The sequence below is a fragment of the Emydura macquarii genome, unplaced genomic scaffold (genome assembly GCF_026122565.2).
Source record: "Emydura macquarii macquarii isolate MOO-44397 ecotype Brisbane River unplaced genomic scaffold, CSIRO-AGI_Emac_v2 contig_2205, whole genome shotgun sequence".
Lineage (NCBI taxonomy): Eukaryota > Metazoa > Chordata > Testudines > Chelidae > Emydura > Emydura macquarii.
Window position 1 is genome coordinate 32281304 of NW_027132342.1, and position 27662 is coordinate 32308965.

Here is a 27662-nt window from a genome sequence, read left to right on the forward strand (position 1 = left end):
AAAGAGACAGCCTTTTAAGCTTACCAAAAGGTCTGCTTCAGGTACGGTTACCATATTTCATGTTCCCAAATAGAGGTCATTGCCAGGAGGAAGGAGAACTGGAAGAGGAAGTGGAGTTTCTACTGTACAATTTCTTTCTACTTTGAATATCTAACGTTCATAAATAACAAGTGTTTGGCCTTAAAAATAAATCTAAATAAAATTTAAATGTACCTTTTTACATGCAGTCAGTGTTTCCTACTGTGCTTTTCCTGTTGTGCCCATGCATATTTCTCTGTAGAGCATATCTTTCTCAGCAATGGGTGATTGCTTATCAAGTAGCCATGAAAGTCTATGCAAGATGTGTCCCTGATGTTGTACTGTTCATGCAGGATCCTTTTCAGTGACTGAGCAGTTAACACCATTCCACACTTACTTCTGTGCTGCTGCTGGCAGTGGCTCTGCCTTCAGAGCTGGGTGCCCAGCCAGCAGCTGCCACTCTCTGACTGCCCAGCTCTGAAGGTAGCGCCACCACCAGCGGCAGTGCAGGAGTAAGGGTGGCAAAGCAGAAAACATGCAGGCCGCTATTAGAGAACGCCAGGAATTGCAGTTCTACCAGAATTGTTGTTGGAAAAAGGACAAGCAACGAAAAATCATGGACATTTGTTCATATTTCTAAAATCTGCCTGGATGGAGATTGGAGGACCAAAAAAGAGGTCATATCCAGGAAAACCAGGATGTATGTGAACCCTATCTTCAGGTCTTTTCCAAGAAATAAAGAAGAGATCTGTGTAGCTTGAAAGCTTGTCTCTTTCACCAACTGACATTGGCCCAATAAAAGATATTACCTCACCCATCTTGTCACACTAAATATATGTCTAATTTATTGTCTAATAGCACTCCTGAGTCTTTCTCCATTATTGTTTTTCAGGTTTATGCCTTCCATTTAATATCTCTGCTTTGAAGTATCATAGATTTTAAGGCCACAAGGGAGCATTATGATGGTTTAATCTGACCTACATACATAGGCCATATAATTTCACACTCTAATTCCTGCATTTGACTAGGTCACAAAACACCAGCACAGGCACACATAGATTCATAGATCTTTTAAGGCCAGAAGGAACAAGGACAATCATCTAGTACAACATCCTGAATAACACAGTCTTTAGAATTTCACCCAGAAATTCCTGCATCTGGCCCTAGATTGTAGTAGTAGATTCTTGTCCCTGCATTCTCCAACTATAGGTTCATGCCCTCATGCTTTTCCTGGTCTGTTCACATTCTGCAGTCCCTCAGCCTGTATGACTATAAAAAGTACCTACTACCAAGCCAGTCTTTACTGATCATGAGGGATTTGGAATCCTCATATAAGACCTCCATAGCCTATCACTTCCTAGGCAAGGAAACAGTAACAGTTCTACTGCACTGAGAGTCTTTTGTGCCCACGGAGTATAGAAGGATAGGAAGGATTCTGTCCTTTAATGCCTAAGTATGTTGGCCAGATCTTCAGTGGATGTAAATTGGCCTAGTCTATTGACTTATGACAGCTGAGAATCTGGTGCTATATATTCAAGAGTATAATAATAAAAGATGTCTTACATAGGCCTGAGCATTTTGTTTATATGGAATTAGAAAAAGTTTCCATAGTATGGAAAGAAGCTACCATCTGGTCCAAGCAGGATTAGCTAATCTTTTCTATTTAAGGATATGTACTCAAATAACTACTTGTTCCATACATTTTTCTGCAGAAGAAACATATGTTCACTGTTATTGCCATCAGAATGAGTTTTAGAAGGGTCCATAAAACCTTTAGATTTGCTTTTTAGAACAGTAACTAATAATATTTTTATAAACAAAATACTCTAATGTTTTAAAAAATACAGCATACTAGTGTGAAAAAATACTTGGTTCATGTGATTTTATAAATATATATTTTGAAGTGTAGATGAGAAATTTCAGGTACTCTATTCTTTTTTCAAAGCTGTTTTGGGGAATATTAAAAGCTGTCTTGGGATGGTCTTTTAATTTCAGAAATTTTTCTTGTTCTCAGGATCTATTTTCTCTTAGTTTGTATGATATAACTTGAAAAATCAAGCATGAAGTGAGACTATTTAATACATGATTTCTCTAATTTAGATAATGGAATGTAAGGCAAGCTAATAAATCAAATCAAAGCAGTGGTGAATTTGAAACTTTAAAATCAGGGAAACACACATGAATATTTAAATGTCACCAGGTTCAAATGAAATGGTTTCTTAATTTTCACTGGTTACAATCTGTGCTAACTAGACAGGTTCAATGAAAAGAGGAGAAGGCTAGTCTTGTGAGCAATGCACTGGAATGGGACGTGGAAATCTAGATGCAATTCCTTGTTCTGCTCTGAGTTTAGCACCCATGCCACTTTGAGCAATCTATTAAAATCTTTCTGTGCCTCAGTTTTCCATGTGCTCAGTGAGCACACTAATAGTTCCTTCCTCTTACCTTGTCTGCCTTTTCTATTCAGGCCTTGCTCCTACACACAGTGGCAATGCATGGAGCCCCAAAGAAGTCAGGGGGACTTGTGTGTGGGTGCGAAGGTCAGCCTGAGATGAGTTGTTTGTAGAATCAGGGGCGTAGATTGTGCATTCTTAGGGGTAGTGACTGTCTCTCACTATGTATTTGCAGAGTTCCTAGGACTATGAGATCTTGCTCTCCACTGGGGGTTAGGAGCCATTACCGTGTCAGTAATAATAAAACATCAGACTTCTGAATTTGAGTTTCTTTATGTTCTATGTCTGGAAACTGGTGGGTGGGGGGAAGGATTGTACTGTAGCTCCAATAAAATGGCAGCATTAGATTTTGTTGCTGAAGAGGAACAGTTTCCTATTTTGATTTAAATATTTATAATGAAGGTCAGAAGTCTTCTATTGGGGTAGTTTTTGGAAATGAATAAATATGAATCTCTTGTGGCTTTTCATACCATATTTTATTTTATATCTTGAATCAAGTTCTAATTTTATTTATTTGAGGATTTACATTCACCAATAGTAATTTCTATCTTTTTCCATGTCTGTAGCAAAGTGGTGTGGCCTCCCTCCGAGGCAGACACTGAGGGGATGACGCATGCCACCTTATGGACAGCCCGGGTACCACACCACTTCCAAACCGGAAGTGCAGGGGCAGAACAGGAAGTACAAAAGCCAGGCCCTGTAGCTGACTCAGGGGGAAGCTGCTGGAGGAGAAGAAGATCTTTCCCCCCATGGCTGGGCCTTGAGCCCAACCCTATTAAAGGGCCACCCAAGCTACCCACCAGCAGAAGCCTTGAGGGCCTGCCTGAGCTACCGGGCCCCAGTGACTGGGGAGGGCTGCCTGCATCTCATGGCTGGGGAGAGTGGCCTGCTGCCAAGGGTTTGGAGGAGCCAACTACTGCCTGCATCTTTCCTGAGCCACTGGCCCCTAATGACTTGGAGGAGCTGTCGGATGCCAGCGACCCCGAGGGCCTGCTGGGCTGCCCCTCGCCATCTCCCCCAAGGAGCTGGACTATGACATGGGCTACAGGTACCTGAGTACAGGGGTGGAGGGAGTGGCCCAGGGATAGCCGGCCTCGGTCCGGCTCTGCCCACCCTGGGTGAGCCCTGGTGAATCTGTGTCCCCCTCTCCTCCGGCCATCCCAACCCTGGGGTGACTGCCCCCTTGGCCTGCTAAGCCTAGATAGGCTGTAGCCGGTTGCTCTGTTTGTCTTACCTCAGGACCTGGGTGTATAGACTGTTGTTTTGCCTGCCTGCTCTGACTGAGGGCCTGGGCTAGAGACTCTGTATTTTGCTTGCTTTGCCCTGTCAGAAGGGTCAGGATTAAAGACTCATTGCCCCCACCCACCCCCATCTCCGACCAAGGGCCAAGGCTACTGACTATTTGTCTGCCGCAGTGAAGCGATGTGGCTTCCCTGCAAGGCTGACACCCTGGGCCAACCCCAAACTATTACAAGGTCTTTTCATTTTTTTAGTCTTTGAATATTTTTCAAACTGATATTTCCAACCACTTTACTTTTAATTATTTTTCCAGTTTTAGCTGCATATCATTTCACTTAGGCCAACTTTCTTTTACATTTCAGATCCCTTTGAAGGGACTTTGGTTTTGAAGTAAATCTCCCTTTTTTATTTCCTCCTACCCTTGTAAATCCTGTTCAATTTATTCTAGTCCACCTGGTTCTGATTTTCGTTTCCTTTATTTACATGTTATTATTTCACCTTTTAAACTTTTTCACCAGTAATTTCTTATTTTCCAGTTCCTTTCAGCTGCCTAGAAGTGCTTTTTCTTTAGTGTATTAGCTTTCCTTCCCATTGTTGGAAGACTTCTTTCTTCAAAGACCTTTTCTTATTTTTGAATACTCGTTGTTTCCTTTGCAGCTCCTCTGTCTGGTAAGATCACAGCCTACTTCAAGTAGCTGGAAAAACCTATGGTCCTCTAAAACAGAGCCTGTGGTTTCTCGTATTATGCTTAGCACCTGAGATATCTAATTTCCCTTTTAAGTAAAGACAAATCTTGAGCTACTTTAACTTTTAGTATTTTATTATCAACATTTGGTTTTCTAAAGAAGGGCTGGGGGGAGAAAGGGACCCATCAGCCTTTAGTCTGAGAGTGTTTCCTTTCAGTATTTCAACTGCATTTAAAAAAAAAGGATCTGTTTTGCTCTTTGATAAGATTGGCCCCAACATGCAGAGAGAAAAAAGGTTTGGTTATGAAGGGAAAAGACTGATAATAATTGTGACAGAATATTGAAAACAACATTTTTGCTGTGGGGCTTTTTTCAAGCTATTAAAATAGAGAGAGAGCAAGGACTACTTCTGTTCTGTTATTTTTCACACATGCTGAAAAAGTCTCCTCAACTGAGACCAAAGTCTTGTCTTTTTATTTGTTTTCTAAATCTATATTCTATTTCCAGCCTGTATTTTATTAATCACTTTTAAAGTCTAATAAAATTTCTATCTATACATACTGAAAAAGCTTGTTTTCCTTTTTGCTCTGTCATACACAATAGCTAAGAATAACTTAAATCTGGGCCTGGAAGAGTACTGGAGAACATACTGCACTGAGCAGCATAGAGGCCCAATCTAATGTCCACCGAAACCAATGGAAAAACTCCCATAAACTTCAGTGGGTTTTGGATTAGGCCCTAGTTTTGTTAGGTGATTAATATACAACTACATCTGCAAAGTGAAGTGTATTCTGGAGGGCACAGTTTGGCTCCCAGTATCCTGTCAATTCTGGTTATTCTGCAGTGCCATAATTTCTCTCTGGTGAAAACCAGGAAAATTAATTTTAAATTTTAATATCTTTAATCCTTATTGGCATGACAGGGAATGTACACAGGTGTTGCCAAAGTTAATGTTCAAATTCTATCCTGTTGGCTGTGTGTGCATGGAGAATGCTGTGATCATTTTCTTTGTTTTCATGCCATAAGGCAGAGTGGCTAAATGTGCCTCATTAACAACTCATTACTTTAATTCAGTGTCTTTTGGAGAAGTCTACAGTACAGTACATTGCTTTATACCATACAACAAATCCCTGCTTAATTCTGCCTTAATTGCCTTCTTTCCTCATGCCGGGAAGTAGAGAAGAAGTTTGCCTCACATTATTACTGTTTGTTCAGCAGGGCTGCTTTAGGCCACGCACTGAAAGGTACCTAAAGTCAATCTGCAAAGATTCTTCCTTTTCTAGGATTTAATCTGAGCGTTTTTCTATATAAACAGGGACCCTGGGCGCCTCCTAGAAAGAGACACTTTATGTACTAAATTCAGTTATTATTTATTATTTCTTTTACAGTGCATACACGTATCAGTCAGTGCCACGACCTTGTTGTGCTAGGCATTGTGCAAACACATAAATAAGCCCATGACCTCACAATCTAGGAGTTTGTCTTGACTAGGAGTTTAAAGGTGTGTTAGAAGGTGTGAGCTAATACATTCTAACTGGTGTGTTCCAAAATTATTTTGTATAGCTAGGGCAGAAGAGACTTTATGCACACTTAAACTGATCAAGCTGAAGCTTAGGCTTCAAAATATGAGTAATTATAAACTTTGCACTAACCTCTTCATTACATCTGCCTATTTTTCTTTTTATTATTATTATTATTATTATATCTGCATTCCCATTCTTCTGATTGCAGTATCCCATTCTGACATTCTGACACCAATGTCACCCCTCTGCAAAAGCAAAAGCAGATGTCTGGGGCCATTCGGGATGGCTCCCCGATGGTTGAAATATCAGGGATACAAAATCTGGGTATATTCTAAGAGTTTTATTTACACATATACCTGAATTCTGGAACTGAGGTGGTCAAGCAGGATACAGCAATCCCTTTTTTCCGGAATCCCACCAATTCTCAGTTCCCAGAAGGCAACTCTGCCTCAAGAAGCCACTCTAATTTGAGATCAAGCCAGAGAGTCAACTTTCCTGCTGTTCACACAGCTCCTCTTCTAAGGACCAGAACTGTGCATAACCCAAAAAACCCACAAGACAGCATGTCATCTTAAATCTAAACATTTAAGAGGTCCTGGATGATTGGCAAAAAGCCAAATATAGTGCCTATCTTCAAAGAAGGGAAGAAGGAGGATCCTGGGAACTACAGGCCAATCAACCTCACCTCAGTCCCCAGAAAAATCATGGAGCAGGTCCTCAAGGAATCTGTTTTGAGGCACTTGGAAGGTGATCAGGAACAGTCAGCATGGATTCACCAAAGGAAGTCATGTCTGACCAACAGACTGGGGACCGACGAGCTAGGCAGCAGTTCTGCAGAAAAAGACCTGAGAGTAACAGTGGATAAGAAGCTGGATATGAGTCAGCAGTGTGCCCTGGTTGCCAAGAAGTCTAATAGCATATTAGGCTGCATTAGGAGGAGCATTGCTAGCAGGTCCCGGGAAGTGATTATTCCCTTCTATTTGGCATTGGTGAGGCCACATTTGGAGTATTGTGTCCAATTTTGGGCCCCCCACTACAAAAAGGATGTGGAGAAATTGGAGAGAGTCCAGCAGAGGGCAACAAAAATGATTAGGGGGCTGGAGTACAAGACTTATGAGGAGAGGCTAAGGGAACTAGGCTTGTTTAGCCTGTAGAAGAGAAGAATGAGTGGGGATTTGATAGCAGCCTTTAACTACCTGAAAGGGGGTTCCAGGGAGAATGGAGCTAGGTTGTTCTCAGTGGTGGCTGAGGACAGAACAAGGAGCAACGGTCTCAAGTTGCAGTGGGGGAGGTCTAGGTTGGACATTAGGAAAACGTTTTTCACTAGGAGGGTGGTGAAGCACTGGAATGGGTTACCTAGGGAGGTGGTGGAATCTCCATCTTTAGAGGTTTTTAAGCTGCAGCTTGACAAATCCCTGGCTGGGATGATTTAGCTGGAGTTAGTCCTGCTTTGAGCAGGGGGTTGGACTAGATGACCTTCTGAGGTTCCTTCAAACTCTAATATTCTATGATTCTATGATTCCCTTCTATGATGAGATGACTGGCTCTGTAATTGTGGGGAAAACAGTGGACATTATATACCTTTACTTTAGGAAAGCTTTTGATAAAGTCTCCCACAGTATTCTTATCAGCAAGTTAAAGAATTATGGGTTGGATGAATGGACTATAAGATGGATAGAAAGCTAGGTAGATCATAGGGCTCAATGGGTAGTGATCAACGGCTCGATGTCTAGTGGCAGTCGGTAACAAGCGGAGTGCCCCAGGGATTGGTGCTGGGGCCAGTTTTGTTCAACATCTTCATTAATGGTCTGGAGGATGGGGTGGATAGCCCCCTCAGCAAGTTTGCAGAGGACACTAAGCTGGGGGAAGTGGTAGATACATTGGAAGGTAGGGATAGGATAGGATACAGAGTGATCTAGACAAATTAAAGGATTGGGCCAGAATAAATCTGAGGTTCAACAAGGACAAGTGCAGAGTCCTGCACTTAAGATGGAAGAATCCCATGCACTGCTACAGGATGGGGAACGAACGGCTAGACAGCAGTTCTGCAGAAAAAGACATGGGGGTTACAGTGGACAAGAAGCTGGATGTGAGTCAACAGTGTGCCCTTATTGCCAAGAAGGCTAATGCCATATTGGGCTGCATTAATAGGAGCATTGCCAGCAGATGGAGGGAAGTGATTATTCCCCTCTATTTGGCATTGGTGAGGCCGCATTTGGAGAATTGTGTCCAGTTTTGGGCCCCCCACTACAGAAAGGATGTGGACAAAATTGGAAAGAGTCCAGTGGAGGGCAACGAAAATGACTAGGGGGCTGGAGCACAAGACTTATGAGGAGAGGCTGAGGAAACTAGGCTTGTTTAGTCTGCAGAAGAGAAGAATGAGGGGAGATTTGATAGCAGCCTTTAACTACCTGAAAGGGGGTTCCAGGGTAGATGGAACTAGGCTGTTCTCAGTGGTAGTAGATGACAGAACTAGGAGCAATGGTCTGAAGTTGCAGTGGGGGAAATCTAGGTTGGATATTAGAGAAAACATTTTCACTCAGAGGGTGGTGAAGCACTGGAATGGGTTACCTAAGGAGGTGGTGGAATCTCCATAGTTACAGTTTTTAAGGTGTGGCTTGAGAAATCCCTGGCTGGGGTGGTTTAGTTGGAGTTGGTCCTGTTTTGAGCAGGGGATTGAAATAGATGATTGCTTGGGTTCCCTTCCAAGCCTAATCTTCTATGATTTGCTCACTTGCTAAGAAAAAGAATTTGGAAGACTACATTTAACAGCATCACCTACCCTAACTGCATAATCCAAATAACTACCGTATGGGTATGTGTGTTGGAAGTCTCGTGAGAGAGGGCAAAGAATGGGGATAGAGACTGAACTATCCTTTCACCCTAAAGGTGTTTGTGCCAGGTTAGGATGGTAGAATAGTATGAGTAGGCTTGTACTGCCACTGCTATACTTGTTAAGAAGAGACCTTCACTGCCCAGTGTTGCCTCCTCAGTTACCCTTTCAAGCGTATATGGAAAAAAATGCTAAGAACAGTTTTGTAAATGATAACCAGCCACACTTTTGAGACCCTCGCTTCTACAGACATTCATAAAACTCCTTTTAAGGAAACGGCACAAAGGCCATTGGAAAAAATTAATTTAGAACATGAAAGCCTAGAGGTGGCTGGACTATGAACTGCATCTCTAAGCGGTCTGTTCTTTTAATTCTAGCAGAGCTATGGTTAGTAGCTCGAGCCAGAAGAAAATCTTTTATACCTTTCATCTATAATTTCTATGCAAAATATGAAAAAATACATGGAATTATTAACTGAAGACTATGATGGAGCAAGCTGTGATCACATCATGGAAGAACCCAAGAGAGAAACAGGAAGCCTCAAGAACGGCTAGACCATCTGCAAGGTCACACTGTAGAGATGGTTTCTTCCATTCTCTTGCCCTAAGGATAATTCCCTAGTGTTCTGGATTTACCTTGGATCCAGAAGCTCAGAAAAAGCCAAGAGTACTTGCTCGAGGGTAGTAGCACGGAGTCAAAGGGGTGGACTAGAAAAGACTGCTAATTGACTGCCTTAGATAGTGACAGAAATGCAATATTGCAGCTTCCCACAGTGTTGAATAGGAAAACGAAAACATTTGCCTGGTTGGTATTTTCTTTTCTCTCTTGTTTGTTTGCCACAATGATTGCTCTTGGTAGCATCTCACTTCAGTCATACTGTATGTCATACAGTCATACAGCCCTCCCTAAACAAAATGCATTTCTTAAGGAGGACAACAACAATACAGACAAAGCAGGATAGCTTTTCTTCTCCAGAATCCACTGTATTCCTCTTCTCTGCTTTCTAGTAGATATCTCTCCTTTTCTGGAACTTTCAGAAGAAAGTAGAAAACTAATCACACAATTCCAAGGACCAGATTTTGAAAGAAATGTAGGTACCTAAAGATGCAGATAAGCACCAAGTAGCATTTTCCAAAAGCACTTAGATGCCTCCCCCATTGAAATCAGTGGGAGTTAGGTGCCGAAGTGCTTTTCAATATCCCACTAGGTGCCTCTCTGCATCTTTATGCACTTAACATATTCTTGAGTGTCATCTTCTGGACATTTTAGTTATTAATTATTTATAATTCATCAGAAATGTTTTGATTCCCTCTAGTTCTTATGTTACAACTTTGGCAGAACATTCTTAGTCTCTTTAAAGTTACATAACGAGTGTTTTTTCATTGAAGACTTTTATTCTAGTGTGAATATGCCTAAACTTTTTCTCCAGAGCCCCTTCTTTATTATGTGTCTTCAGAGTCTGTTTCTATCAATATTTAATGTAATTTAATATTAATTCTTAGTATAGCATTTTATCATTAAGAACCTCTTTGCATGATATGTCAGTTGTTGCCTAACATAATGAAGTCCTAATTGCTCACTGGAGCCTGAAAAAATGACTTCTGCACTATCCCACCACAGTAACTCTAATTAGTACAGATTATAAAACACCGTGTGACTTATGTTGGAGGTAAAAGATATTGTACAGCCCACACACACTGTGCCTGGCTCTTCTCGTGTCCTGAAAATTATTCACTGTTCCTTATATATCTGCGAAATACATATCTGCAAGATGTGAATGTCTGATTTGGATGACACTTTCTCATGTACTTATATCCAAGCACCTACCTAATCCTTTCCCTTCCACAAATGCAGACAACATATAGCCAATCCAGTGGAATGCAATAAAACATTTCTGCTTTTTCTATAACAGTTATTTTCTAAGTACAGTCTATTCTTTTTTAAAATCATGATAAAGCACTCCGCCCCCTTTCAAATGAACAAGTACACTGAGCTAACAGAAGATGAAAGAAAATGACACTATCAGCTCAAGACAATACATTTATCAAAATCTACTTGGAATAAAAACATGTCCTTAGAACATCAATTAGTTTATAGTCACACAGGCCATCACCTGAATATATATTCAGTTTCCCTTCTAATGAACAATAAAAATAAACCTTCACAACATCAAGTAAATACACACACATAGTATTTTAAAAATAAGTTAATCCCTAGAAAACCTATCACTCAAGACTAGTATTTTAGGGTAGGCTATACTAAGGAACCTCAGTGCTTTCAGGTGATGAGAGATAAAAGCTCTGAAAGTTAACTTGAAAGCTACCTAGAAAAAAAGAAAGCCCATATATTACACGCAGAGATGTTTGTTTAAAGCCACAAAAATATCCTCCCTTAAATAATCAGACTGAGTGGTTGAAAGGAAGGGTTCTCATTATTATCCTCTATAGTTTTTCAAGTGTCAAAGAATACGACAGTGAGATATGAGGATTGTTTGAGGGGCAGGGAAATGGCGGGGATATGGCCAATGGGTATCTATTGGTCCAAAACACATTGTAGGAGATCCAGCAGGTTATATCTACTACTCTCCCACTTCATGCTGTGTAATTGTAGCAGCTGCCCTTATGCAAAGTAGGGGCCTTAAGCTAGGGCTGAGGCTTTCTTTCCTTAGCCCTGTACCTTCTAAAGTATACTCTTAACTCACAATCCATTTACTCAAGCTGTGTATTCTTTACTAGGACATGACTCAGCAAATGCACTCTTTCTATCCTTGAGATAGGGGAAGCAGTTTCTTCTGAAACAGTGAGAGAGAATTATGTGGCTCAGTATCCGGTACAATACCACCCATTGTATACAATGATGTAAGCTAATGTTTTTTATATCAGTGGCTCTAAACCTTTCCAAACTACTGTGCCCCTTTCTAGAATCTGATTTGTCTCGTGTACCCACGAGTTCCACCTCACTTAAAAACTACTTGCTTACAAAATCAAACATAAAATGCAAAAGTGTCAAAGCACACCATTACTGAAAAATTGCTTACTTTCTCATTTTTACCATATAATTATAAAATAAATCACTTGGACTATAAATACTGTACTTACATTTCTGTGTATAGTATATAGAGCAGTGTAAACAAGTCATTGTCGGTATGAAATTTTAGTTTGTTTAGTTTGTTGTTAGTTTAGTTTAGACTTTGCTAGTGCTTTTTTTGTAGCCTGTTGTAAAACTAGGAAAATATCTAACTGAGTTGATGTATCCCCTGGAAGACCTCTGCATGTGTACCCCTGGTTGAGAACCACTGTTTTATATAATGTAGAGTCACTGTACTGTGTAAAGCAATTCTTATAAAGAGATAATTGTTTAACAATGTCTGGCTTCCTGCCTCATCTTCATTTCTTTTGTTAATGCTTGTCCCCATCAAACACTGTTGTTGATCAGTAGTTTCTTATTTGCTAGAAAATGAATGACTGGAATTGGGCTGAAAGAGGTCTTAGAAATTTGCATCTGCCTAGTTAGATTTTTTCCTCATCTCAACTTGCTCTGACTGCCTCTCTGTCAAAGTTGTATAAAATAAAGAATATTTTCCCTTGCTAAATTTCACACTGAATACTTCTCTATCTATTTTTGATGATTTTGCATGCCTGAAATTTTAAAGCAATGGATATTTGCCATGCTGAGTCATGTGACAGCAGACAACTCTCATTCACACCAAATTTCTAGCAGACATGGAAGTAGAGTACTGGCTATCTTTGATCTTTACATTGTTTGTATATACATTCTCTCTCTCTGATGGTGAAGTTGAGTGGAGGAGGGAAGTGGAAAGGAAGCTATAATGTGACAATAATTCCTCATCAACCTGTCTGTATCTCACAACTCCCTATTTCCTAGAGTGGCTTCCTTCATATAACCTTCTATTGTCAGATTAGTTTCATCTAAGGAAGTTAGGCCCAGATCCACAAAGGTATTTGGGTTCCTAACTTCCACTGGTATCAGTGGCCTTAGTCCCTCATTCCTGTTTGTCTCCTCCACCTGAAGAAGCCAGCCTCATTATGGTCAATCATGGCAATCAGTTATCTCTTCTCCAAGGTCCCTGTATTGTTATCTGTATAAATCATTCCATCTCCCTCTGCTCCTCCAGTTCCATATTGTAATGGTAGTAATCTAATAGGATACCTATCAAGCAGACATTCTAAAAATAGCCTCATACAGAGACACACAGAAACAACTGATTTCAAAGTATTAAGAACAGGAATATAATTATCTCCAAGGAGTTAGTAGATTGTCTGTGTGCAGTTTGCATCCATGGCTTATAAAGTAGTAACACCAGTGGCATAACAGCACAGGAGAATTACATTCCATGTAGAACAAGTTGGAGGAAAATTACTATAGAACACATTGGGGGGAAAAAAAGGCATTGGAGAAAAGGCAGCAGGAGCTGTAGGTTTCATATATAGAGAGTGTGATTAAATAACAGAGCAGAAGTATAATCAATGAACATGACATGGGCATAATGAAGATGCAAAGGGAGGGAAATGAAACCCTGTGATATGGTGTACAAACCCCTCATTGGGCCAGGGCAGGAAGGGATTAATGGCCTGTCCAGAAAGACAGGGAATAAAATCAGCCACAGCTTGCATCCCCTGTCAGAAGCCTGGAGGGATGGTCCTGCTGCTGCATAAGTAGTCAGAAGGAAACAGGGAAGAAGCTGATATTCCTGGGGGAAGAAAATCTGTCTTTTATGTTTGAAAGGAGCCTTCTCTCTTGGACTTGAGACCTACAGTCAGCTGATGAGACACATGGCTTCCCTGATGAAAGGAAAGGTCACCCAACAGACTGTTTAATCTCCTTAGGAGTGGGAGAAACAGAGCAGATCTCTATATGATAAGGGACAACCTGGGGAAAAACTGCTTTCTCTTTTTTTCTGAAAAGAGACCATTTGAGCACTCTGTGAATGAGAAAGATTATCCTTGAGTCCCTGAGTAAAAGGAATGATATAGACGAGGGCCCCGATTAGGCATTATACTTAAGTGAGTGCCTAATTTTAAGCATGTGACCAGTTACAGTGATGTCAGTGGGACCTCAGATGGTGCTTAAAGTTAGGCATGTGCTTAAGTTCCTTGCTGAATTTGTACTTAGGTGTATTTTTCCCCCTCTGTAACAGAACACAGGCCATGTGGAGCAAATAATTAAGCAATCAATTTGCAAACACCTAGAAGATAATAAGGTGCTAAGTAGCCAACCTGACAGCTTTCTTTGACAGGATAGCAAGCCTTGTGGATAGGGGGGAAGTGGTAGATGTGGTATGTCTTGACTTTAGTAAGGCTTTTGATACTGCCTCACATGACCTTCTCATAAACAAACTAGGGAAATGCAACCAAGGTGGAGCTACTCTTAAGGTGGCTGCATAACTGATTGAAATACCATTCCCAGAAAGTAGTTATCAGTGGTTCACAGTCAAGCTGGAAGGCCATATCAAGTGGGGTCCCACAGGGATCAGTTCTGATTCTAGTTCTATTCAATATCTTCATAAATAATTTAGATAATGGCATAGAAAGTACACTTATAAAGTTTGTAGACGATACCAAGCTTGCAGGGGTTGCAAGTGATTTGGAGGATATTAAAATTCAAAATGATATGGAAAAACTGAAGAAATGTCTGAAATAAATAGGATGAAATTCAATAAGGATAAGTGCAAAGTACTCCAGTTAGGAAGGAACAATCAGTTGCCCACATACAAAATAGGAAATGACTCCCTAGGAAAGAGTACCACAGAAAAGGATCTGCGAGTCATAGTGGATCACAAGCTGAATATGAGTCAACAGTATAACACTGTTGCAAAAAAAGCAAACATCATTCTGGGGTATATTTAGCAGGAGTGTTGTAAGCAAGACACTAAAAGTAATTCTTCCATTCTTCTATTCTGTGCTGATTATGCCTGAACTGAGTATTGTGCCCAGTTCTGGGTGCCACATTTCTGGAAAGATGTGAACAAATTGGATAAAGTCCAAAGAAGAGCAACAAAAATTACTAAAGGTCTAAAAAGTGACCTGTGAGGTAAGATTGAAAAAATTGCATTTGTTTAGTCTAGAGAAGAGAATACTGAGAGGAGACATTATAACAGTTTTCAAGTACACAAAACGTTGTTACAAGGAGGAGAGAGAAAAATTGTTCTCCTTAATCTCTGAGGATAGGACAAGAAGCCATGGGGTTAAATTGCAGCAAGGGCGAACATTAGGAAAAAAATCCTAACTGTCAGGGTAGTTAAGGACTGGAACTGCCTAGGGAAGTTGTGGAATCTCTATTATTGGAGATTTGTAAGAGGAGGTTAGACAAACACCTGTCAGGGATGGTCTAGATAATACTTAGTCCTGCCATAAGGGCAGATGACTGGATTAGATGACTTCTTGAGGTCCCCTCCAGTCCTGTAATAGTATGATTCATTTGTACTACATTGATTTTCTTGATTAAAGATAGGTCCTCCCGCACACAATATCTTCTGGAGGCGTACCCATTGTGGTTCCAGCTGAGGCCAGCTGGTCCCTGAGTGATATGAGACCTGCACACAGACACAGTGAATTATATTTTGTATATGTAATAAAAATAAAGGAAAATAAATTCTAACATGGATCTTAATGTAGATGATTTCTGCAAGCACTAGAGGAAGATTCCAGATTTATAAAGACCTCTTCTACCAATAGCAGGTTACGGAGAAAAAAAAGGTAATTTGAAGTCTCCTCTACAACAGTTGTTTTACAAGACAGATGCCATTATACAGGTTATGCAAACTACAGTAAATACTTTAAATTTAGATCATGTTATTGTAGAATCTACAGAAGAAAAACAACAGTACCACAGAGCCCTGAGAGAAGTATTTGGATGTGTTACAAAAATCATATTCTAACTGTAACCACTGAAAAATGTGACTTTGCAGAAAATAAAATGTAATTCTTTACCCATGTATTTTCCAGTGAGGGAGTTTGTCCAGATTCTATAAAAGTGCAGGCAATTATATGAACTGATAGACCCATTTTGCTACTGATGTGCTCTCATTTCTGGACATTACAAATTATTTTACTAGATTTATTAAGAACTATTCCAGCCTATGTGTACCTTTGAGAAATTTGACTGAAGATGTTGCAATATTTCAGCAGATAAAGAATGTAAAATAGCATCTTAAAGCATAAACTTTCAGTTAAGTAAATCTGCAACTATTTCCAGTTCTGACACAACAGCCCTGTGGAACTAGGAGGAATTTAAAACCAGAGAGCAAGCAGCAATGTCCACAAAATAATTTCATATTCTTGTCACAGTGTAACCAAGATGGAATAGAAAAATTTGCAAGGAGGGAAGGAAGCTCTAATTGTTGATTGTAGATTCAAATACATTCATCTTGACCTTGATGGAGCTAGTTACAGACCACCAAGCATTGATTTCATTAATACCTGGATCCCAAATATTAAATAGTCAGCAAATATAGAAAAATGGGGTTTGAGGTGGCAAAGACACTTTTGCTGATTATCTGTCATTTTACCACAATGAGAAAACGAAACCTTTCATATAGAGAAAGCGATAAACTATGTTGTTTCAAACGCTCTGTTCACAAAAATAATACCCAAGTTCTGCATACGCTTATGCATGTGATGTCAATGTGACTTCTCAAATGCATAAATTTAAGCACGTGTAATTGTTTGCAAAGGATTAAAGAGGCTTAATCAGACTAGATAATCTCTGCTATAACTGAATATGAAGCTGGACAATGGTGGGCACTCTGATAAGAATTCCACAGGACCTACTAAAATAATAATGTATCCATGGCATAATTTTGTATAAAGGTGATTTACCACCATACGGAAGGTTTCATTTAATAAAAAGGGAGAATGTATCATCACTTGACAAAATATGTAGTACTGACTATAGAATGCTTGAGTCATACATTTAGCGAAGGCTAAACATCTATTGAGTGTAAAGGTATGGTTTTCTGAAATGGACAAAGATATAGAGGAACTGTGTAATCTTGCACATTATTCTCACTGGAATACAGTGTGGAATGACAGCTGTAGACTGTGTTGGCTACTAGAGAATGGTCAAGTAACAACTGAATAGCAATTACCAACTAGCTAGGAATAGAAGTTTTCCTGGTATTGGAACAGTGTCATTCACATCTAGAAAGTCAGTCCTTCCTGCACTGGATAGTTTTTTCCATAATTTAAGATTGTTATTGAAATACATTTTGAAGACATTCTCAGTTTACACCTGTTCCAAATTGTTTTCTTATGAAGGTGATTTCATACCTCCTTGGCTTTTGTGGATAAACACCATCCATCATACTGTAGCTAGAGAATTACTCTGATGACCAGGCATTTTTTAATTGATTTATTTAGTTGTCCTGGGAGCTGTGCACATCAGCTGTGACTAATGCACCCTTATGAATGGCAGCATTAGTACACTTCATGAAAGTCAATTTATTGTGTCTCGGTTACTTTTTGTACAATTTTCAAAGGAGATCATTGGAATGTCACTCATGATATTTCAGCAACTTGGAAGAAACTGCTACTTTGAGTTGTAACAGTACAGTATCTTGCCATACAAATGGGAAATATCTGTACTCTTTCTACTCCAAATTTGGCAAGTAGAGCTAAGAGAAATTTGGAATTTAGCTACCCCAGGAAATTCTGACAGTTCAACATTTGGTTTTTGTCTCAAATTAAGACAGAAGTTGAAATTTTGAATTTTTTCTGGAATGGAAATGTCAATATACTTCAATCTGGAAATGTTAAATGGTTCATTCTGGTTTATTGAACTGACTAAAAATCATGTGTTTTGAGTCAGTTAATAATGAACTGCATTTTCTCATAGTGGAGTGTTGCCTCCTGAGACTTATAGTTTGGGAGCCTGATGTCTCCATTCTGCTCTATGGGCTAGACTCTTTGGCCAGACTATACACATGATGCACTTCAATGCATGTGACCCCCCCCAAGGATGCCCCATACAGCTCAGTCAAAGGGAAATCCACATTGAATTATAGGAGATGAAGTCCTCCAAGGAGCCTGACCCATAGGAGAGAATGGGGGCCCAAACTAAAATTCTCATAAGGCAATGTGCTGACATAGAAGTGCAGTTTAATGTTTTGTTGAACTGATTTGAAAAAAACTGTTTCAGGTCAGCCAACAAAACAAAGAATTCTGATTCAAAACTTTTCAGCAAAATCAGAAATTTTCTTACTGGAAATTTCAATTTTATAGAAAGTGCATTTTCCATTGGGAAAAAAATATTTCAGCAGTAAATTCCCGATCAGCTCTATTGTCAAGGCAGAATATACCTTTTCTTACAGTTAATTCATTTAAAAAAATAATTTATCTGAGCCTTTTACTTTGGGACCAGCCTGGAAACATTCTATAGTTCAACTGAATCTTGATTATAGATTTTCATATGGGAGCCAGAGAATTTACCAGATCTTCTGAAGAACCTTCACTAACAAAATACAGGCTTGTCTTGTTGGAAACATTTCTCAGAAACACATTCTACTTGTGCCATTGCTATGCACAGGTATTCTTAACATGATTCGTGGCCAAGAATAATAGGGCAAGTCTTTTAAATGTAAGAATTTTGCTCATGGGAGACAAGTAAGCCAAAAATATTCTTAAACTTTTTCTGACTTTGTGTACCAGGGCCCTGACCTAAACCTCAGTGAAATCAATAGAAAGAGTCCCATTGATTTCACTAGGCTTTGGATCCAGCTCTAGGTGAAATGAATGTTTTGAATGACACTAAAACTAATCCTGCTTATTTTTTTCTACTACATCTTGACTTACATTTGATATGCAACAATAAGAAAAGTGAAATAGGGCAACAACCAAGGACTGAATGTACAGATGTGACAAAATATAGCTCTTATGAAGAGTTCAATAATGTGCCATAATCTCTTCTGAAATTGTTTGATCTTTATAAACTAAAAAAAGAACATATAGAATTCTTTCTAGTTAATCTCCAACCTGTTGGACAAGTATCAGATATTTATTTGATCCTTGCATCTGGCATATAACAAACTCATAATGACTAGATTATTTTCATCTAGGGTTCTGCAATACCAAAGAGTTGTACGTCTGTTACTTTGACTGCCCAGTGTAGATACAAAGATGTCAGTTTTAAAGCTAATCTCCTGTGGCATGAAATATAGTTAATTTCTCTTAGAAGATTCCACAGGATATTAATACTTGACACCAAACACTTTCAGTTTACGAATATCAGAATTGTTCACATTTGCTGTCCTGAAAAACAATGAATATTCAGGACCAGCTTTTATCTTAGGAAATGAACTCAATGCAGATGCATGACTTTCTGAAGTAGAAGTCTGGAAACCATGCTTAAATCTGAATGACAGAGGAATTAAGAGCTAATGCTATAATATTTGAAATGAGACCTCTAGAGTATGCCTGCACTGCAGTTAAATACCCAGAGCTAGCCCATGTCTGCTGACTTGGGCTCCAGGGACTTGGCTGCAGTGCTATAAAACTGCAGTGTAGATGTTTGGGCTCAGACTGCAGCCTGCACTCTGGGACCCTTTGAGGGAGGAGGGTCCCAGAGCCTGGGCTCCAGCTTGAGCCTGAGTGAGCTGACATGGGCCAGCAGGGGTTGTTTAACTGCAGTATAGAAATGCCCCTAGATTCATAGTACATTCAGATGGCAAAGTCTTTGTGAGTTCCTGGATAGACATTTGCCTATTTACAAAGGTCTTTATCAAGGCCAGATTTCTTAATACAAATATGATCAAAATGGAAGGTGCCCTTGAGGGGACTTGAATCTCTGAATATTCTTTTACATCAGAAACTTTCTATAGAATGGAATATTCAGTAGAAACTTTGGAAGTGGTAGGGATCAGGAAGGGAAATTTTCCCCATAATGTATTCTGTCCTTTTTTTTTTTTTTTTTTTTTTTTACAGGGGTTAAGGGTTTTTTTTTCTTCATCTGATGCTTCAGAGATGGCCAAGGCTGAAGATGGACACTGGACTGGATGCTAGGAGATGGCACCGAGTATTCTTTCTTCTTGCTCACATGCTCAGGGTGTAATTTATCTCCATATTTGGAATTAGGAAAGAATTATCTCCCAGGTCAGATTGTCAGAGACCTTGGATTTTTGGCCTCTACCTGTAGAGTAGGATGTGGATCAGCTGCAAGACCATCTAGTTGTAGCTAACTTAATTGCAGAGGCCTCGGAAATTGGTGCACCTCACTCCCCCTATCCCCGGGTCACACAATAGTTTAGTTTCCTGATGGCTATAATACTTTGGTCTAGGTCTAGGATTGGCTGGGTGGAGTTTTGTGGTTTATGATATATATATAGGATATATGTGATATTTATAGGATATATTTGTGATATATAGGAGGTCAGATAAGAGAATCTGGTGGTTCCTTCTGACCTTGAACTCTGACTTCCTTTACACACTAAATTTAAACAAGGAAAAGGAAGGAAGATATAATTCAATGTTATTCCTTCCATCTCCTCACCAATTCAGATTAGAGTCGTATTACTTCTATCTACTACACCTAGATGTCTAGAGACAAACAACTGTGTACTCCTGTAAAGTCCAGGATGATGGAAAAAGTATGTAGCTTTTCAGCAATAATTCAGGAAACTCAAAGGCTCATGTATATGAAGAGATAAACAATTCATAGTTTACATATGTGGAGAAATACTCCTCATTATGTATTTTTCCAAGTTGTTGAAGAGAGATTCCTTTCATATCACAATCTGTGGTATCTGGCTGAAAGCTGAAATTTAACAGTAGTCACGAATCCTCCCATTTTGTAATTAGTGTAAGTGCAAAATAAACAGCATTGGTGGGGAAAGAAATGTAATGAGAGATGTTCAGATGAGAAAAGCTTAGTCAGCTCCTATTGTCTTGCCCTAAAAGAGGCAGCTGCTGTCTATTACCACAAACAAGGGTTAAAGTCACACTTGTGCTAATGCACAAGATATATTTGATGGGGCAAATTTTCAGCTGATATAAACCAGGATAGATCCATTTATGCTGATTTACTCCACTTATGCAGAATAAATTCAGCCTTGAGATGGGGAATTCTGCTGTAGTTGCCTGGTCCCATTTGTTTCTAAATACAACTGGAACCTCAGCACTATATGTCAGCACTCTGTGTGTGCTTCTGATATATTTTTTAATTGCAATGCTGTATCTCAAGGATCTTGTACTACTGTCACTGCAGAATTATCATTTAAACAGTAAAACGTTACCTTATATTTCCTCCTTATACTGCCCTAATCTGGTATTATATTTCAAATTCAGCTCACTTCTCTTCTGTCTCTAAACTTCTTTACTGCTTTTCAGGGGAATATAACTTTCTTAGCAATGCACGGTGTTGTCCCTTCTTCTGACCCCAAAATCACTCCTTTGTCAAAAAATAGCAGATGTCTGGAGCTTTGCGGGTTGATTTCCTAGGGGAGGAAAAATCAGTGATATGGAATTTATATTGTATTATATTATATTGTAAATGTAATTCACTTTATTTACACACATATGCCACCCCTGAAATGAGATAGAGTCAAACAGCATTCAGGGCAATCTCTTCTTCCTGGAATCTCAGCCCAACACCAGTTCTGAATCCCAGATAGTGACAATGCCTGTAAGAACCTGTAAGGGGTTCTGTAGTACTGATACGTCTGAACTGAGATTAGGAATTTAGTCTAGGTTTCCATTGAAAAACCTTGTGAAGCTAGACACTGAAGGAAGTACCACCCAGCAGGTCCTGCCTGGCAGACCCCTGCTGCACACTGATTGGCTCATGCTGCCAGTATACAAACAGGAAGCCATCATGGGGGAGCTGTCGGAGCACTGATGCAGTCTGTCTGCCTGCCTCTACTCCAGACCTTGCTTTGCTGTGAACCATAGATTCAGGCTTCTGACTCCTGTGCATATCTGACTACACTGCTTGCCTGCTATCCGTAACCTATTGCCTGACCCTGACTTCCTGACCTGGCTTGACTCTGATGCTGCTACTTGCCTGTCACCTGCAACTTGGTACCTCACCTGACTTCCTGGTATCCCAACCCTGCTAATTGTCTCCTGTTTGTAACTAGCTGGTGCATACAGGCTGCCCACACCCCAGCACTGACACTGTCTCAGGAATTGACTCTAATCAGAGCCCAAAGCAGAGAGAAAGCTCTCCGGCTTCTTGAACGGCTCCCTCTTTCTTGAATCTGTCTATACACAAAAACCTGGCATAGCCCCAAGCCAACAATAACCCATGATGTGTTTCCAAGAGTCAAAACTTGCTCTTATACTTAAAAAACAAACATGGAAGACTATGGATAAGAGGGCCATCTGGTGACATTTGCCACACTAATATTTATTATCAAGATATGATCAGTATTGTTGAAAGAAACTGGAAGAATTTGAAGTTTTTTTCAACACTTTTTGGCCATCTCTGCACAACATTATATGCAGTGCTTCTAGCTCTTCCAATCAATATTTATTGTATTCCTAGATGGAGTCAAAGAGGAAGCTCTTGCTTCAGGATTTCTTTATCAGGGATAATTTCTCCCAACCTTTTTATTATTATTATTATTATTATTATTATTTACAAGTGAAGAGGATACAAACTGAAAATCTAATATATAAAAAGTCTTTTAGGTCCTAAATAAAAAGAAATACTGTTTTACTGAGTTTGTTTCATAAACTGAAATGTTAAAATTCATTGCTTTTATTTTATATTTAATCAGACTTTTCCTTTCATACAATGCAGTTCTATTATCAGATGTCCTGATTTTATAGGGACAGTCCTGATATTCGTTCTTTTTCTTATATAGGCACCTATTACCCCCGTCCCAATTTTTCACACTTGCTATCTGGTCACCCTAGAAGATACTATTATTTATACAGGAAACAGAATAAAGCCAGAGCTTCATCTTTGGAACTTAACCTCTGGATTTATTGTTTCCATTGGGATTACAGTTGTAAACTCAGTGGGGACAGAATAGATACTGTGGGTGGGACAGGAGTTGCTCGCTTCCAGCTCAAATATAAAAAAAGAGCTTGTACATTTTCAGCCTAACCCTCAAATTTTCTGCTCACGGGTTTTATTGTTGTTGTGTTTTGTTGTTTCTTTTTTTAAAATCAGCCATTTTACATTGTCAGTGGCAAAACAGTAATCCAAAATATTCATAATCTATGGAGAAGAACAATGAAAAAAGATCACACACAAGGATTAAGGGTTATGTTTAACCAGCTACCAAACAAAATCATATTTCCACTGATTAAGTGAAACCACAGTAAGTTTTTTGAAAAAATATCTGATTTGATGGTAATTTCTCCTGCTCTCTTTTCTTCAGTGGAAGCATCTTTATTTATTGAAAAACTAATTATGTCCCTACTTGAATTTATTTTGAGCTCTCTCCTGCCCCCTCTTCCCGCTACCCCATTTACTATTTTACCAAATGAGACAGTGGAACATAAGACAGGCTGAGTCACAAATATTTTATATTTGAACACATCAGTCCCTCATACTGAAGCTGGGATGTGTTTTGGGAGGATACTGTAACTAATTTTCTTCCACTTCTGACCTGCCAAAGGCCTGGTCCTGCAGCCCTTGTCACAGAAGTAGTCTTGCTGCCAAATCAATTCAATGGACTAACTCTAGAGGTTACCATAGGACATGATCAATTCTCAGAACAGTTTGGCCAGCAAAATCCCCTGTAGGGTTCGAAGGGGGCAAGGGTTAGAATAAGCCAGGCCTTATTTTAACAAGTTTTACTCCCATGGAATCAAGTAACTAGGATTCTAAATTTTAAGAAGCACAAGTGAGGTTTTTCTCTTTCACTTTTCTTTGAGAGAGATCTTGGGAGATATGTCTTTTAAACCATATGGGCTGCCAGTCTTTTAGATTATAGCAATATCCTCCAAGGTCCTCTCTTCCATCAACATTAATGTATCCACTTCAGCTGAATCAGCTTAAATGACAACAACCCACAGACAAAATCTGTTACAGTCACTGCTTTTTTCGGGGCCACAGCTGGCATTCACAATGAAGCCAAACCACTCTGCATTTATGCTTGTTTTTTCTGTGCCATTTTAAATGCAGGACACAGCAGAGCCAGCTGTGTGACACTTAAACAGATGATTTCCTCTTAAAAGAAAGTTTATGGCCATCTTAAATAAAATAAAATGTAACTGCATTGCAGGACCACAGAGAAAGTTGAAAGATACACACACCCAGGGTAGATATTATCTGCTATTGTATGCCTGTCTGAAAAATCAGAGTTATCTCAGTGACTTGAAAACGGTGCAATTCTTACTGACATGGGGAAATAAAAACACTTGCTCTCCACATCAACCACTTCATATCCAGAGGATATTTATTTATTTATTTTTAAGTTTATGCTCCTCACATACGTCATTGTATTTACTCATAACATTGTTGGGCGATATACTTGAAAGTACTGTTATTGTTAACTCCAAGATATGTTTTTTATTTTTTTATTTTATTGTTGACTGAATTTACGAAGGTCTTATTCAACTTGGTGGCTTTTGTCAGTTTGCCTGTCTGATTGCATGTAACAGGATAACGCTTGAACACCATATCACCATATCTGATCACATTTCAGGAATGTTCTAGGATCAGTGGCCAGAACTCTATTGATTGGTGGAAAACTGGAAAACTAAAAGTGGAGACCTGAATGTCTGATTAGCACAGCCACAATTTCATGCACCTCTAATTGTCGACAGATCAAAGAACTGTTTGATGACACCCATTAACCCATTCCAGCAAAACAATATCCCCATCTCATCTCATCACCTTTATATAGTTTAACAGACTACCTTCCAAATGACTTATCTCTCAGACAAAAAGAAGGATAAAGATGGGTGGGTGAGGGAAATCAGGGCATGCACACGGCTTCTGGTTGAGGGAAGAAAGGGGGACCCACCAGTATGGGGAGGAACAAATGTGGGCCCAGAGAGGACCTCTGGCATGGAAGGTAATGACTGACCCTGGTATGGGGGAAATGAGGGGTAACAGAGAGCCTCTGCCATGGGGGGATTATGAGGGATTCTGGAATGGGGGGGGATAAACAGAACTCCTGGTAGGGGTGGAAGACTGGGGGATCCTGGTATGGTCGGGGGGATGGGAGGACGCGGGAAATTGAATCCCTGGAGGACCTGACATTGGGCAGAAGGAGGAAGGGGAGGTACACAGAGCCCTTGGCATGAGGGAAGGGGGAGTTGCAGGGAGTTCCTTTAACAGAGGGGGGGTGGGAGGCTGGCACATGGAGCTAGTAGGGGGTAAAGAGGGAAGGAGGCCTGGTGAATCAAACACAAGCAAAAAAGTCTTTAAGTCCCTAGAATAAAAAATTTCTAGGAACAGCAAGAAAATTATGCTGATGGTGCAACAAGTTGTAATATAAAATTAATATGTTTAAAAGAAATCGAGATTGCCGTTGTGAAACAAAATACTTCAGAATAATACAACAGCCAAGGGAACGCTCATGAAAGTCAATGGAACATCTTCCAGCAACCTTCCCTGTTCCCCCACCTTTGCATCCTTCCACTGGCTTCCCCCTTCTCAACTGCATTAAATACAAACATCTCTTCACTTTTAACGCTCTTCCTGGTTTGTCCATTCTACCAGTTGAATTACTGATCGCTTCGTCTGCTCTGCCAATAATTTCAGCCTTTCCAGTTTTCCCTGAAACTCCTTCATACTTTCTCCCCTGCTGTCCCTTATGCATGAGAGGAGTGCCTTGTAAAAATTCACAAAGCCACAAACATTATGCATCTTCTCCTTGCTCCTTAAAACTCACCTCAACCATGAAACTTCTAAACACTTAACAATGGCTAGCAACTGCTATGCTGTGACCCTTTCTTATTACACTAATTGTAATTGCTCATTATTACCTGGTTCTCCCTTGTCTGTTTTCTACCCACTCCTCTCCTCATCTCTCTCCTCATCTATTTAAACTGTCAGCTCTTCAGGGCAGGGACTATTTTTCTCATTGTTTATGTACAGCTCCCAGCACAATGGAACCCTAAGCCAAGATCTGACACCACTGTAATACACATAAGCTTCAGTTTTGTTGATTATCCCTGACCCAAACAAATAGTGTGTAACACAGACTGTCTATAACTTCAGACAACTTCTTGGATTGTTACAGCAGTTGAATGGGGAAAACAAAAGTCACTAATAACAAACAAATGGTTATGAATAATCTAGGAGAGTCTATTTACGGAAAAAGATGACAAACATTACAAAGAGATTTGTATAAGGAGTACTTTACCACGTGGTTTAGCTTTATTAAATATGCTGTAAAGATTGCAGCAGCTCAAAACATTTATGGTAATTCCCCCATTCTCCCTACACATGCTGAAACGTGTAACCAGTACTGGAGCAACAGCATTTTAAGTGGTATAAAATATTAGCTGCATTTTGAATATGTGGACAGTCCAATAATTGTTTTCTGCATAATGTAATAAAAATGAGTTTTGGGGGGTTTTGCTGGAAGCAGCAGCAGGGTTATCTCATGAACTCCAGGCCAAGTGATTTTCCCAGTTATAATGAAATAAAAATAGGTTGTGAAAAGTGAAGCTTCTGCAGAAGGGATTGAGGATTTCTCCAGGAAATATTAAAACTACCTGATCAGCTTGAAACCTCTGGATAGAGCCACAGTATCTGTTGGTAAACGAATATTCCAACCCATCTGGCATCCAAAGAAGTTCTAGTTAGTTTTACCTAAGGAAATTGCCTGGAAAAGGAATGCTTGAGATTGCATCAAATTTTTTCTCATCAGCATTCATTGCCACTAAAATATAATATAGATTGTTTTCTGCTGTTTCTTGCAGAGAACTTGCAGAATACCACCAAAACCCAGCCAATGCGGAGCAGCTTATTCATTTTACCCTTCACCACTAGATAAAATATATGGAATGAAGACTTGAAAAATGTGTATTTCCCATTTATTTTCCTTTAAAGGAGATAAATAATTCTTCACAGTGATTTCCAATACATTTTATCTCACCTGCATTCCAAATGGCTATCAGACCATACAGAGAATGCAGAAACATTTTGCTATTGAAATGAAGTGTATGCCTATGGCTGATGCTGAGGTAGAAATTCTTAAGCCTACCATTTCTATTGACAATTGTCACACGGATATCTAATTTTCAGAAGTGAGATAGAAGACTGGATTAGAATAATTTATAGCTGGACATCAAGGAGGTCTATATTTTTCATGCAGTTAAATGAGCATATATTGAGTTACCCATCACATTTGAAAGTACTGTAGATGTCTACTACAAGGCTGACATTTCCCTGACTAAATTTATAAATAAGCAACTCAGTGTTCCTGGGGGTAAAGGTTAACTCAAGAGTTTTATGAGTTAGCTCACATTCTTTCAGTGTTAGGCATAGGGGGATGGGTCACACAATCCCTGAGGACTTCCAGGAAGGACAATACCAGAGTAGGAAGTATACCTATTCTAGCTCTATGATGTGTGGGTGAAACTATAAACCGCAGTTGATAGCTTTGGTAGCAAAATTTCTTGGTACCTGTCATATTTCCTATATCCTCAATAACTCATCCCTGCTTGCACTTATTTGAGAGCAAAGCCATTGAGTCTGGTTTCACAGTGAAAGTTCACTCTGGTACAAGGTGAAGTTCCATGGCCTATATTATGTCAGACTAGATGATCATAATGATTTATTCTGGTATTCAAATCTATAACTCTTGGGTGAAGAAAAACAATAGGAGCACAAAGAGCTCTGTGTAAGCTTGAAAGATTGTCTGTTTACCAACAGAAGTTGGTCCAATAAAAGATATCTCACCCACCTTGTCTGTTTAATATATTTAGTGTATGCAATCCAGTCAAGCCATGCCACAGTGTTCTTATCAACTACATTCAAGGCATGAAGA